Source organism: Schistocerca cancellata, chromosome 2 (genome assembly GCF_023864275.1).
Source record: "Schistocerca cancellata isolate TAMUIC-IGC-003103 chromosome 2, iqSchCanc2.1, whole genome shotgun sequence".
NCBI classification, from domain to species: Eukaryota; Metazoa; Arthropoda; class Insecta; order Orthoptera; family Acrididae; genus Schistocerca; species Schistocerca cancellata.
In genome coordinates this window covers 514,146,521-514,158,800 of record NC_064627.1, presented here as the reverse complement: position 1 = coordinate 514,158,800, position 12,280 = coordinate 514,146,521, and positions in this window count along the sequence as shown.

The window sequence follows — 12,280 nt, the reverse complement described above, 5'->3', positions numbered from 1 at the left end:
TAAACACGTCTCAATTATATATCAAATCAATGCTAATCTCAACCACGCTCCTCTGCTTCCATGATAAGATAAAAATACATATATCCAAACTCTAAATAATTGCACAAAGATTTATTAAAGTGCCAGAACTTAACGCAAGATCAACAACAGAAAAACTATATATTTTTCAAAACTTCACAGTTCCCTAATACAAAGAACAAATAAATCAAAGATACTTGCACACATGTAACAGAACCAAATATGAACTTGTAATATTATTTACAATCCTTTAACATTTACAAATGTGTGGTCTCGTTGCCGAATATGTTCGATGTCGTAAGTGCAGCGAACATAGGCGCCTCACAAGTGTACATCGTCGCCATACTCACGACTTATTCATATGGCGTTGCACAAAGATCGGTTGTGGCAGTCCATTAGATGAGGGGCATGGTTCGAAAAAGCTAAGCTCGCCTTGAGAGACATTATGAAAATCCCGTACCATAGGCTGTGGCTGTGTGTCCATGAATGTCGTGTGAGTAAGCATACAGTATGATAGAAGAATTTAAAATATGCAATAAAAATATTCTAATCTACTACAGCTGCTGTATGATATGACCACTATATTACTTGAGCTATTCCGAAAATTTGTTGTATCATACTTAGTGATTAACAACTATCAACATCTCTCATTAATATTTGTTAAAATGTTTTTATCTGTATGTATGCTGTGTTTATCATACTGTTTCTTCTTTTGTCATCTGGCATGATGTAAGTATGTTGAGTTGTGTAGTAGTAAAGAACAGTTTAGTGATTAATTAATCTTTTTTCTATAAAGTGCCAGCCCACACCACTTGTCTTTAGAGATTGTTCTCCTTAATACTACCACACTGGACAAAGGAGAGAAGTAGACTGACAGCTGAATACATAAAATGGTAAAATTTTATTTAAGTCAACATAAGGAACATTTGGACAAGAATCAGTACAGTGAAAAATACACTAGGGATATGGGACCTAAAGTAAAGTAGGTGTGCATGATGTGTAGGCTATAACATTTTTATTTTGTTTGTTTCATATCAAATGTAGTCATATGATATCATAAAACTGATGTAATAATGGTCAATTTGGCAGTCCTCAGTGGTTTAGTCTGGATCTTGATAGGGAAACTGCAGTCACTGTTTTGCAGTAATCATACCTGCTTATCTAAAAGAAAAAAACACAAATCTAGTGCAGATTCCCTGGGCTCTACCATGTATAAGAGGTGTGGTAGTCATACTTTATTTAAAAAAAAAACCTTTCTTTGTTCACATCCACTCTGCAGAGCTTAGAACATTAGTTATGGTTTAGTTTGATAAATATACAAATTTTGATGCAGACAAAGCTAGTTACATTGAGCTAAATAGTGAATACAGAAAAGAAATCAGGTTAGCAAAGTGTAAAGCCAATGACAATTACATTAGTAAGTCCCACAACAAGTGCAAAGCTGCTTGGTGGAATGTTACTAGGACTGAACTGGATAGAAGCAAGAATTATAAAAATGATGATTGTGATGTTAATATCACACAGATGAATTATCTGCCTATTTTGTTAATGCTTGTGACAGAAGTTCCTCCATTGTAACTGAGTCTAATAATAAATATAAACAGGACATAATGGATGTTTTCTCATTCCTACAACATTCTGAACACATTTCCTCTACACATGAGTGGAAAGGGTCTATTTATCTAATACCATAAAATCAATTGCGACGTTAAGCAGCTCAAAAGCAGAAAACATTTCTGGTTTGTCTAATTTTGTAATTTAAAAAGTAGTATACATAATTGCATATCAACTCTGTTTGCTTGTAAATTGGATATTTAGTAGTGGTAAACACATAAAAAATGACAGTAGTCACACAACTATACAAAAAGGGAGATAAGTCATGTCCAAGTAAATATAGACCAGTTTCTATAACACCCATTTTATTGGAAGTAGCAGATTACTGTATGCAATTCCAAATCTTTAGGCATCTATCTGACAACTACATTCTCAGAGATTCTCAGTATGGATTCAGACCTGGCTTATCAACCATGAAAGCAGTGGAAAATATTCTCTCTTTCACTTTGTCTGCACTCAAATCGAAATGTTATGTCAATGCGATACTTGTAGACCTGAATAAAGCTTTCAACTCTGTCAGCCACAGAATTTTATTAAAAAGACCCTTATGAGTTAAAAGGTGAAGTTCTCTGATATCACGTTATCTGAGTGAGAGAAGACAAATTTTACATTTTAACAAAAACGAACCAGACACTCTGGGTGTAACACATCTACATCTACATATACGTGATTATTCTGCTATTCACAATAAAGTGCCTGGCAGAGGGTTCAATGAACCACCTTCATGCTGTCTCTCTAGCGTTCCATTCTCGAACAGTACACGGGTAAAACGAGCACTTAAATTTTTCCGTGTGAGCCCTGATTTCTCTTATTTTATCGTGATGATCATTTCTCCCTATTTAGGTGGGTGCCAACAGAATGTTTTCGCAATCAGAGGAGAAAACTGGTGATTGAAATTTCATGAGAAGATCCCGCCGCAACGAAAAACGCCTTTCTTTTAATGATTGCCACTCCAATTCACGTATCATGTCTGTGACACTATCTCCCCTATTTCACGATAATACAAAACGAGCTGCCCTTCTTTGTACTTTTTCGATGTCATCCGTCAGTCCCACCTGATGTGGATCCCACACCGCACAGCAGTACTACAGAATAGGGGGGACAAGCGCAGTGTAAGCAGTCTCTTTGGTAGACCTATTGCACCTTCTACGTATTCTGCCAATGAATTGCAGTCTTTGGTTTGCTCTACCCACAATATTATCTATGTGATCGTTCCAATTTAGGTTATTTTTTTAATTGTAATTTCTATTTGTAATCCCTAAGTATTTAGTTGAATTTATAGCCCAAAGATTTGTGTGACTTATCGCATAATCGAAATTTAGCTTATTTCTTTTAGTACTCATGTGATTAACTTCTCACTTTACTTTACTCAGGGTCAATTGCCACTTTTTGCGCCATACAAATGTCTTATCTAAATCATTTTGCAAGTCGTTTCAATCATCTGATGACTTTACAAAACGGTAAATGACAGCATCATCTGCAAACAACCTAAGTTGGCTACTCAGATTGTCTCCTATGTTGTTAATATAGATCAGGAACAATAGATGGCCTATAACACTTTCTTGGGGAACGCCGGATATTACTTCTGTTTTACTCGATGACTTTCCGTCTATTATTACGGACTGTGACCTTTCTGACAGGAAATCACGAATCCAGTCGCACAACTGAGGCGATACTCCGTAGGCGCGCAGTTTAATTAGAAGACGCTTGTGAGGAACGGTGTCGAAAGCCTTCTGGAAATTTAAAAATATGGGATCAATTTGACATCCCCTGTCAATAGCACTTATTACTTCATGAGTATAAAGAGCTAGTTCTGTTCCACAAGTACGATATTTTCTGAATCCGTGCTGACTGTATGTCAATAAATCGTTTTCTTCGAGGTACTTCATAATGTTCGAATACAGTATATGTTCTAAAACCCTACTGCAAATCGACATTAGTGATATAGGTCTGTAATTTAGCGGATTACTCCTACTTCCCTTTTTCGGTATTGGTGTGACTTGAGCAATTTTCCAGTTTTAGGTACGTTTCTTTCTGTGAGCGAGTGGCTGTATATAATTAATAAATATGGAGCTATTTTATCAGCATACTCTGAGAGGAACCTGACTGGTATACAATCTGGACCGGAGGTCTTGCTTTTATTAAGTGATAAGCTGCTTTGTTACACCGAGGATATCTACTTCTCTGTTTCTCATCTTGGCAGTTGTTCTTGATTGGAATTCAGGAATATTTACATCGTCTTCTTTGGTGAAGGAGTTTCAAAAAACCGTTTTTAATAACTCTGCTTTAGTGGCACCAGTGACTTCACCATTGTTATCGTGCAGTGAAGGTATTGATTGTGTCTTGCCACAGGTGTGCTTTGCTATGACCAGAATCTCATTGGGTTTTCTGCCAGATTTCGAGACAGAATTTCATTGTGGTTATTATTAAAAGCATCTCGAATTGAAGTACGCGACATATTTTGAACTTCTGCAGAACTTTGCCTATCTTGGGGATTTTGCGTTATTTTAAATTTGGCATGCTTTTTTCGTTGCTTCTGCAAAAACGATCTAACCCGTTTTGTGTATCATGGGGGATCAGTACCATCACTTATTAATTTATGTGGTATATATCTCTTAATTGCTGTTGATACTATCTCTTAGAAAACGTTCCACAACTTTTCTACACTTACATGATCAGATCGGAGGGAGTGAAGACTGTCTCTTAAAAAGGCGTTAAGAGCATTTTTATCAACTCAGAGCCAGATATATTTTTGCGTTTCTTTTTGATGGTTGTAGGTGTTACAGTACTCAGCCTATGAGCACTGCCTTCTGGTCACTAATCCCTGTATTCGTCACAACACTCACTATTTGTCCAGTATTATTTGTTGCTAAAAGGTAAAGTTTACTTTCGCAACCATTTACGCTTCGAGTGGGCTCATGAACTAATTTTCTGAGAAAGCATTCAGTACAATTTCGGATGATGTTTTTTGCCTGCCGCCGGCTTTAAACGTATAATTTTTCCAGCATATCGAGGGTAGATTGAAGTCACCACCGACTATAATTGTATGAGCGGGTTACTTAATTGAAATGAGACTCAAGTTCTCTTTGAACTGTTGGGCAACTATGTCTTCTGAGTCGGGGGGTCTGTACAACGATCCAATTAATAGTTTAGTCCGATTGTGAGGTATAACCTCTACCCATACTATTTCACATGAACTATCTACTTTAATTTCGCTACAAGGCAAACTACCTCTGATAGCAGTAAATACTCCACCACCAACTGTATTTAATCTATCCTTCCTGAGCACTGTTAGATCGTCTGAAAAAATTTCGGCGGAACTTATTTCTGGCTTTAGCCAGCTCTCTGTACCTACAACTGTTTGATCTTCAGTTTGATCTTTCTATTAGGGTTTGGAGCTCTGGTTCTTTCCCAACACAGCTACGACAATTTACAACTACAATACAAATCGTTTCTGCAATTACCTTACGGTGTTTTACCTGCCCACTTTCTGACGGACGCTCTGTCTGTGGTACCCTGAGACCCTCTAACCTAAAAAACCGCCCAGTCCCTTCCACACAGCCCCTGCTACCCGTGTAGCCGCCTCCTGTGTGTAGTGGACTCCTGACCTATTAAGCGGAACCTGGAAACCCACCACCCAGTGCCGCAAGTCAAGGAGTCTGCAGCCTAAACGGTCACAGAACCGCCTGAGCCTCTGATTCAGACCCTCCACTCGTCTCTGCACCAAAGGACCACAGTCGGTTCTACCGACAATGCTGCAGATGGTGAGATCTGCCATAATCTCGGAAGCAAGACTAGCAGTCTACCATTTCCACTAGCCACCCGAAACCAGACAGAATCTGCTCTGATCCAAAGCGACACACATCATTGGTATGGACATGAGCCACCACCTGCAGTTGGCTGCACCCTGTACTCTTCATGGCATCTGGAAGCACCCTTTCCACATCAGGAATGACTCCTCCCAGAATGCACACAGAGTGCACACTGGCGTCCTTCCCCTCCTTGGCAGCCATGTTCCTAAGGGGCCCCATTACGCGCCTAACGTTGGAGCTCCCAACTACCAGCAAACCCACCCTCTGTCAATGCCGAGACCTTGCGGGCCGAGAAGCTTCCTCTGGAACAGGGTAGACGACTGTATCCGGCTCAGCGACATCGTCAACCACAGATAACGCCCGAAATCTGTTCGTCAAACGAACCGGGGAGGCCCTACAATCAGCCCCACAGAAAGTTTTGCACTGCCTGCCAGACTTTGGAATGGTCTCCCATTCCACCATGGGTGAGGGGTCAACGTTCAGTGCAGGCAGTAACCGGAGAGGTCACAGCAGTGGAGCGATCGGAGGACACATGGGACGTGCTCGACGTCCCTCGCATCCCCGCATCCGATCCCCCACAGCGTCGCCCCTTGGCAGCAGCCTCAGGCTGTTTTACAGAAGCCAATGCAGCCTGAAGCTGTGAGCGAAGGGTCGCCAGGTTAGCTCGCATCTGTACACAACAATCACAGTTCCTATCCATTACTGCACATCTGCTGTCTGAAGCTCGTAAAAATATGTAACAAGCGAACAGAGTACTCGCCTTAGTAGTAGCAGGAACTAGCGGTGTGCTCTCGCTGACGGTCTAACTGACACTGAGCTGTTCTAACCAAACAAAGAAAAGCCTGCAGAATACGAGAGTCGATACAACGAGTCGAATGCAGCGGCGGTAATGTACACTACACTGTTATTGAAATAAAAGGTTGTGACTAGTAAGCACTTGAACACGCAAGAAATTACAAAAATAAACTAGTAACTACACAGATAACTGAAAATAAGTCGCTCCTGTTTGAAGCTCGTAAAAATATGTAAAAAGCGAAAGGCGTACTCGCCTTAGTAGTAGCAGGAATTAGCGATACACTCTCGCTGACGGTCTAACATATGGTCTAACTGATGAGGTGTTCCACAAGGTTCAATGATTGGACGCCTTCCTTTTCATAATTTGTATACACGATTTGTTCAATAAGATACCACATAAAGCCATATTAAATGCAGATTACACCACCTTCGTTCCAGTTGATATTTCCTCAGACACAATCAACCAGAAAAGTATAGAATAACTCAGAATATGGTTCAGAGCAATCGAATTACAAATTAACCATTCTAAAACAGTAAAGATTTCTTACAGTCTGTGTAACAATGACAACTGTGTTACCTCAGTTAAGTATCTTGACATTTATCTTAATTCAAAATTCGCTTGCGAAACACACACTAACTATGTATGTAAAATTTAGCCTCAGTCAACTATCTGCTAATTAAACTTTAGACTTGTGTGCCTTTTTTTACAGCCACCTCACATATGCAGTGCTGTTATGGGTCAAAAAGAATTTTTATTTGGCAGAAAAAGACCATTAGGTGAGTTGCTGGAGTAAGAAACCATATATCATGCAGTGAATACCTTAAAGGGCTCAAAATACTGACAGTTGCCTCACTGCTTATTCTCAGCTGCTTGGTGCATATCAAGGAAAACCAACACAGCCGTAAACTGTAACCATGATACACGTCAAAAGCAGATTATGGACTTTTCAGTTACTGCACTTAAAGAAACCCAAAATATTTAAACCTGCATAGGGATACAATGATTTAATACGTTACCACCTACAGCACACATTGTATCACTGAATGTCTTCAGAAATATTACTAAAAGGTGCCTTGAACTAAACACCTTCTATATGATAGAAGAATTTAAAATATGCAATAAAAATATTCTAATCTACTACAGCTGCTGTATGATATGACCACTATATTACTTGAGCTATTCCGAAAATTTGTTGTATCATACTTAGTGATTAACAACTATCAACATCTCTCATTAATATTTGTTAAAATGTTTTTATCTGTATGTATGCTGTGTTTATCATACTGTTTCTTCTTTTGTCATCTGGCACATTTATATTTAATCATTACTGAATGTGTCCAGTATGAAGCATATGTATTCCTTGATCATTTTAAACATAAAATGTCGACATCAACTACATGGAAAATACTTGAAGATGGATCAATAAATGAAATCAAATCATGGTTGCACTGTGGTTGTAATTGTGTTAGCTAATAGATTGGTATTAGCTATCTAAATACCTGGTAATTTCTAGCAATAACAACACACATTTTACCACCAGTTGTAATTAACTAAATCTCAAGCCACGATTTTTTTTTATAATTAGCTTGTTAGACTATTCACCACATCCACACAGAGAGGACAAATTCAGAAGTTTCAGCATGAGTTAAGCAAAAAGCACACATTACCCTGCAACCACCCTGTATCCAAGGTTTTACTGACTTCCACAATACAAAATCAAATTAAGTGAAGATACGCAAAATATAAAATTTTATGGCGAATCTTGTTTTTGTAAGGGTATGAATACTCATTTTGTATTTCATTAGTACCAATGTTAACACTGCAATCACAGATTCGATGAATTCCAAATTACTGCATCAACAAACAGGAAATATTAAATGTGAAGATGAATCATGGCTTGACAATAAAATGAGACAAACACGCAAAGTTCCACAGTTTGGCAAACTGCTGCGATTTGTGGCTTTTGCAATTCCCAGCGATTTCATGGTGTATATTTCTTTTGTTTCTCCAACCATTTACTGACACACAAATGTTTTGGAAACGTCAGAGGTTAATTCATGCTGAAAGTTTTCATTGGTTGATGGTAACCTTGTTCTCATTGATTGACTGCACTGTCGAGCCTTATGTTTGACATGGAATGTATTTTTGGTCAAGGAAATAAGCACATGTCTGTCGCATGGGTAACAGCTCACTCATATCCCTACCGGCAGAGATATACCACAGTCTAAGATAACAGTCGCGACACTCATTGCTACAAAAGTTGTTACCGTTAGACAGCTGGAGCGACACTAGCGCTCTAAGCAGATAGAAAGCAAAACTTCAGATGCGTCGTAAACACAATGTTTGTTTTACATTTCCTACGTGATTTACGAAATATTTGAATTATTTTTTTGCCTCCAAGACTTTGTGTAATATAACAAGACAGAGATGTCCAGTGGCAAGGTACAACACATTTGTGAAGAAACACTTGTGCCATTGGATAGAACTGCAGGTTACCACGTTGATATGAAAGAAATATAAACGCACAGATTGAAATGTAAGAAGCACAGACATGTACCTCTGTGCGCAAAAGAGATCGTCGTCCCATTTGTCATTCCACAGGCTTACTGTGGTTTAATCATTGTCACCTGTTGCCACTAGTACGTCATTCATCTTTATCGTATTCTAAGTGGGACAAGCAACTGCCAAATCGCGGGAGAAATACGCAGTGCGTGTAAATCCCAAGTCCTCAAAACCAATAACACTCTCAGAAGTGCTCTCATATGTTAAATTTGCCATTACAGGCATTTCTTCCAATGACGTATTCATTAGTTTATCGGTATCGGAAAAATGCTGTACCTTATGCTTTAAAAGGTGGAATATATTGTCGCTTATCCCACATTTTATTTGCATGCCTTCCACATACCTCTGTAATGTATGCACTGATGGAAGCATAAAACATTCTGACAAAACCTGTATGCCTTAGTGCTGTAATGTAATAAATTTAGTGCAAACTGCTTATTTTCGTCTTTCCACCTTGCAGCACGTTTCTCCTTCAGTGGCATGATAATCTGACTTAACAGCAAGTGAAGAGCATCTGTTTTTAAATATTGGAATCTTATAGTCAACAAAATTTGTTTTTCCTTCTCCACTTGATCATTCTGATACAGTTTCTGTTGCTGTCTGTACTTAGAATGATAGGCACTTTCCTCGTCCCTTAATAGTTTTGCACAAAGTCTAGCAATCTGCACATCCTGACACTTCACACACTTTTGCAAGACATGAATAACTGCACTTAATCTAGCCACTTCATCGTCAAAGCAGGTCTGCTGACGATTCGGATGAATCTGGCACTGACATATTCACTAGTTCTTAAAAAGGAACATTAATCATTAATACTCACGTAGTTTCCAAGCGAATGCTGACGATACGGTTTAGTAACCTGATGGTATATACCTCTCAGGATCCTTAGGAAACCTACGAAAGACAGATGAGGTGTCTTCTTCTTGTTGTTGCTGCAATTTATTGCATTACAAACGCTCACGTTTGTAAAACCAATTGTACAAACCAAAATAAACAACTTCTATTCGCTTTCACGATCGCACCAAACTCAACATTTTTAATTATTGGCCGCATCGCGCGCTGCTGGCGCTATAGGCAACAAAATTGAAGTGAAGTGTCGCGCCTGTTATGTTACTGTGGATACACGAACTGGAAGTGCAGTTGGTTCGCAGGAGCACTTATGAGATGAATGTTGTTAACAAAATATTTGTGATAAGGAAGAATGTAAATGTTACTGCTGCCCTTTTCACTCGCAGCAATTTGAACTGTCCTCTTAAGTTACGTTGTGCAAGACGCGACAGTTGGCTGCGACTGCGACGCTGCCCCCTCCTCTTTTCCCACCCTGGCAGACGGCGGCACGGCCGCAAGACGACTGGAGTCGTCGCCGTTTCCCAAGCTGCGGCCGGCGGCGGCGGATTCAAATACATAAGAAAAATAAGAATTCCGATTTTCTTGCTGTAAAAAATACTGTATGTTAATGCAACAAAGTTACATCGGCTCCCAGAGTTAGTTTTTCGCTACAGATTCTCCTTTTACTTTAAAAAATTGAAAAGTATCTCTTCCGGTTTTGCGTGTTTTTTTCGCTGTATATTACTTCTCTATCAATTGTGAGGAAAGTAAAAGGCACAAAAAATTGATGTTTGCGTATCTTACAGTTTCACATCACAGCTTGATAATGAGGTGTCTATTTTTCCGATATTCGTCAAAGTTATCCCGATACTTAATTTACAAGTAACCTACTGCATAAAATTTGAATTGTGTACAGTGAAAAATGTGGTCGCTGGCTACTTTAGGTATGGTTTCCGTTAGGTCATACATCGTTGCCGATGAAAAGAAGCTAACCTATTGAAATTATTTTTAAAGTTGAGATCAGAATGATATCGAACTTCGTTACCGAGATTTGGGCTCATATATCTCCGGGAGCGTCGCGACTAGCCGCCAGTTCTATCGACGCGCAACGAGAATCGTGTGGTCATCACACGATAGAGAATGCATTTGTTTTGTTTCGCTGACACATTTGGACCTAATGAAACCATTTTATGTCATATTTCTCCGGTATGAGTTACTAATATTTCTCCATATGCTCTTGACAATTTCATTTAAAATGCCACGAAATGTAGGTTTCTTAAACCCAAGTGATCAAGCAGAAGCCATTTTCGTGGTTTTGCTGAGGCATCTGAACCTGTTCCAAGCTTTCTTTCTCGTTTATTTCTCTGATACGAGTCCCGAATATTCCTCCATCTGTTTTTGCACATTTCACCTAAAATTCCAATGAAAGATAAGTTTATTAACAATAACCGCACGCTTGCGTCATTGCATTGTTTCAAGTTCCTGACAACAAGATAGGGTTACACCTTAAACATCTCTAGAATTTTCATTCTGAACGTCTACAGTATACACTGGCAGAAATGTGGAAGAAATAATGTCCGTGCTTGTTCACAAAATTTCCCCAAATTATACTTGTCAGTTTCTCCCATGCAGAAACTTTTGGAACAAGCTAAGGCAACTTTCATAGCCGACTGAGTCTTTATTCCCATCCAAATGAACTTCCATATTCTTATATTCTGACAGCATACATCGTTATGGATGACATGAACATTTAATCTTGCCAAGCTGCACTCAAAAGATGACTCCAGGATTTACAAAAGACGAATTTCAATTGTGAACTGTGTCAGACCAGAAGGGCCTTGTAAAACAGTAGTGCACTTTTGGCACAATTTTTTTGAGCACCATCTTCTACCAATGAATTGAAGCGAATGTCACAAATTACTTATTGCAGCATACTGTTTGCGCAATCTGTTGAGAAACGCCTTCCTCAAAAACGAGCATCTATTGATTACAGAAAGCTGTACAACAATCTGGTGGTGGTTTTTCACAACTAGAAGGTATCATCAAGACACCAATCTACCGTTTACTTTCAAAGTGAAGGTATTGTAAAATGTAACTTTCTCGTTGTTCTTTAGATTGTTCATTTTATAATGTACTTGACGTTTTCAATTTTTATCGTCACAAAAAAGAGTAATGCGAAAATTGACCTTCAAGTTCATTTTCATCATTCTAATTCTACATCTGCATGGATTATACTGATTTTCATAACAGGCCTGAAAAATTTGCATTAATGGGAAAATATTATATATTTCACTCACCTGCCAGTTTCAACTGTGCACCAATTTCTTCGCAAATTCTGTCTCTGAACATAGTGTCTCTATATTTAGGGTTCTTCAAATCGTAAAGGCAAGGATGTCGCGAGACCAGCTCACAGAGCATCACATCCTGTGGGTGGCTCATTTCAGTTTCCCTTGACTGGCTCGACATCTTTCTGGCAGCCGTACGTCTTTGTGTCGTGCGACTTCCGTCGCAACACTGCTCACTGGTGCAGTGCTGCGGGAGCTGTCGCAAGAGCCACGCGTCGCATCCCAAACTCGAACTGCGCATGCGCCAGCAAGCAACTTCTGACGTCACGTAGCGACCTGTCGCAGTCGCTAGTGTGCGTCGCGTC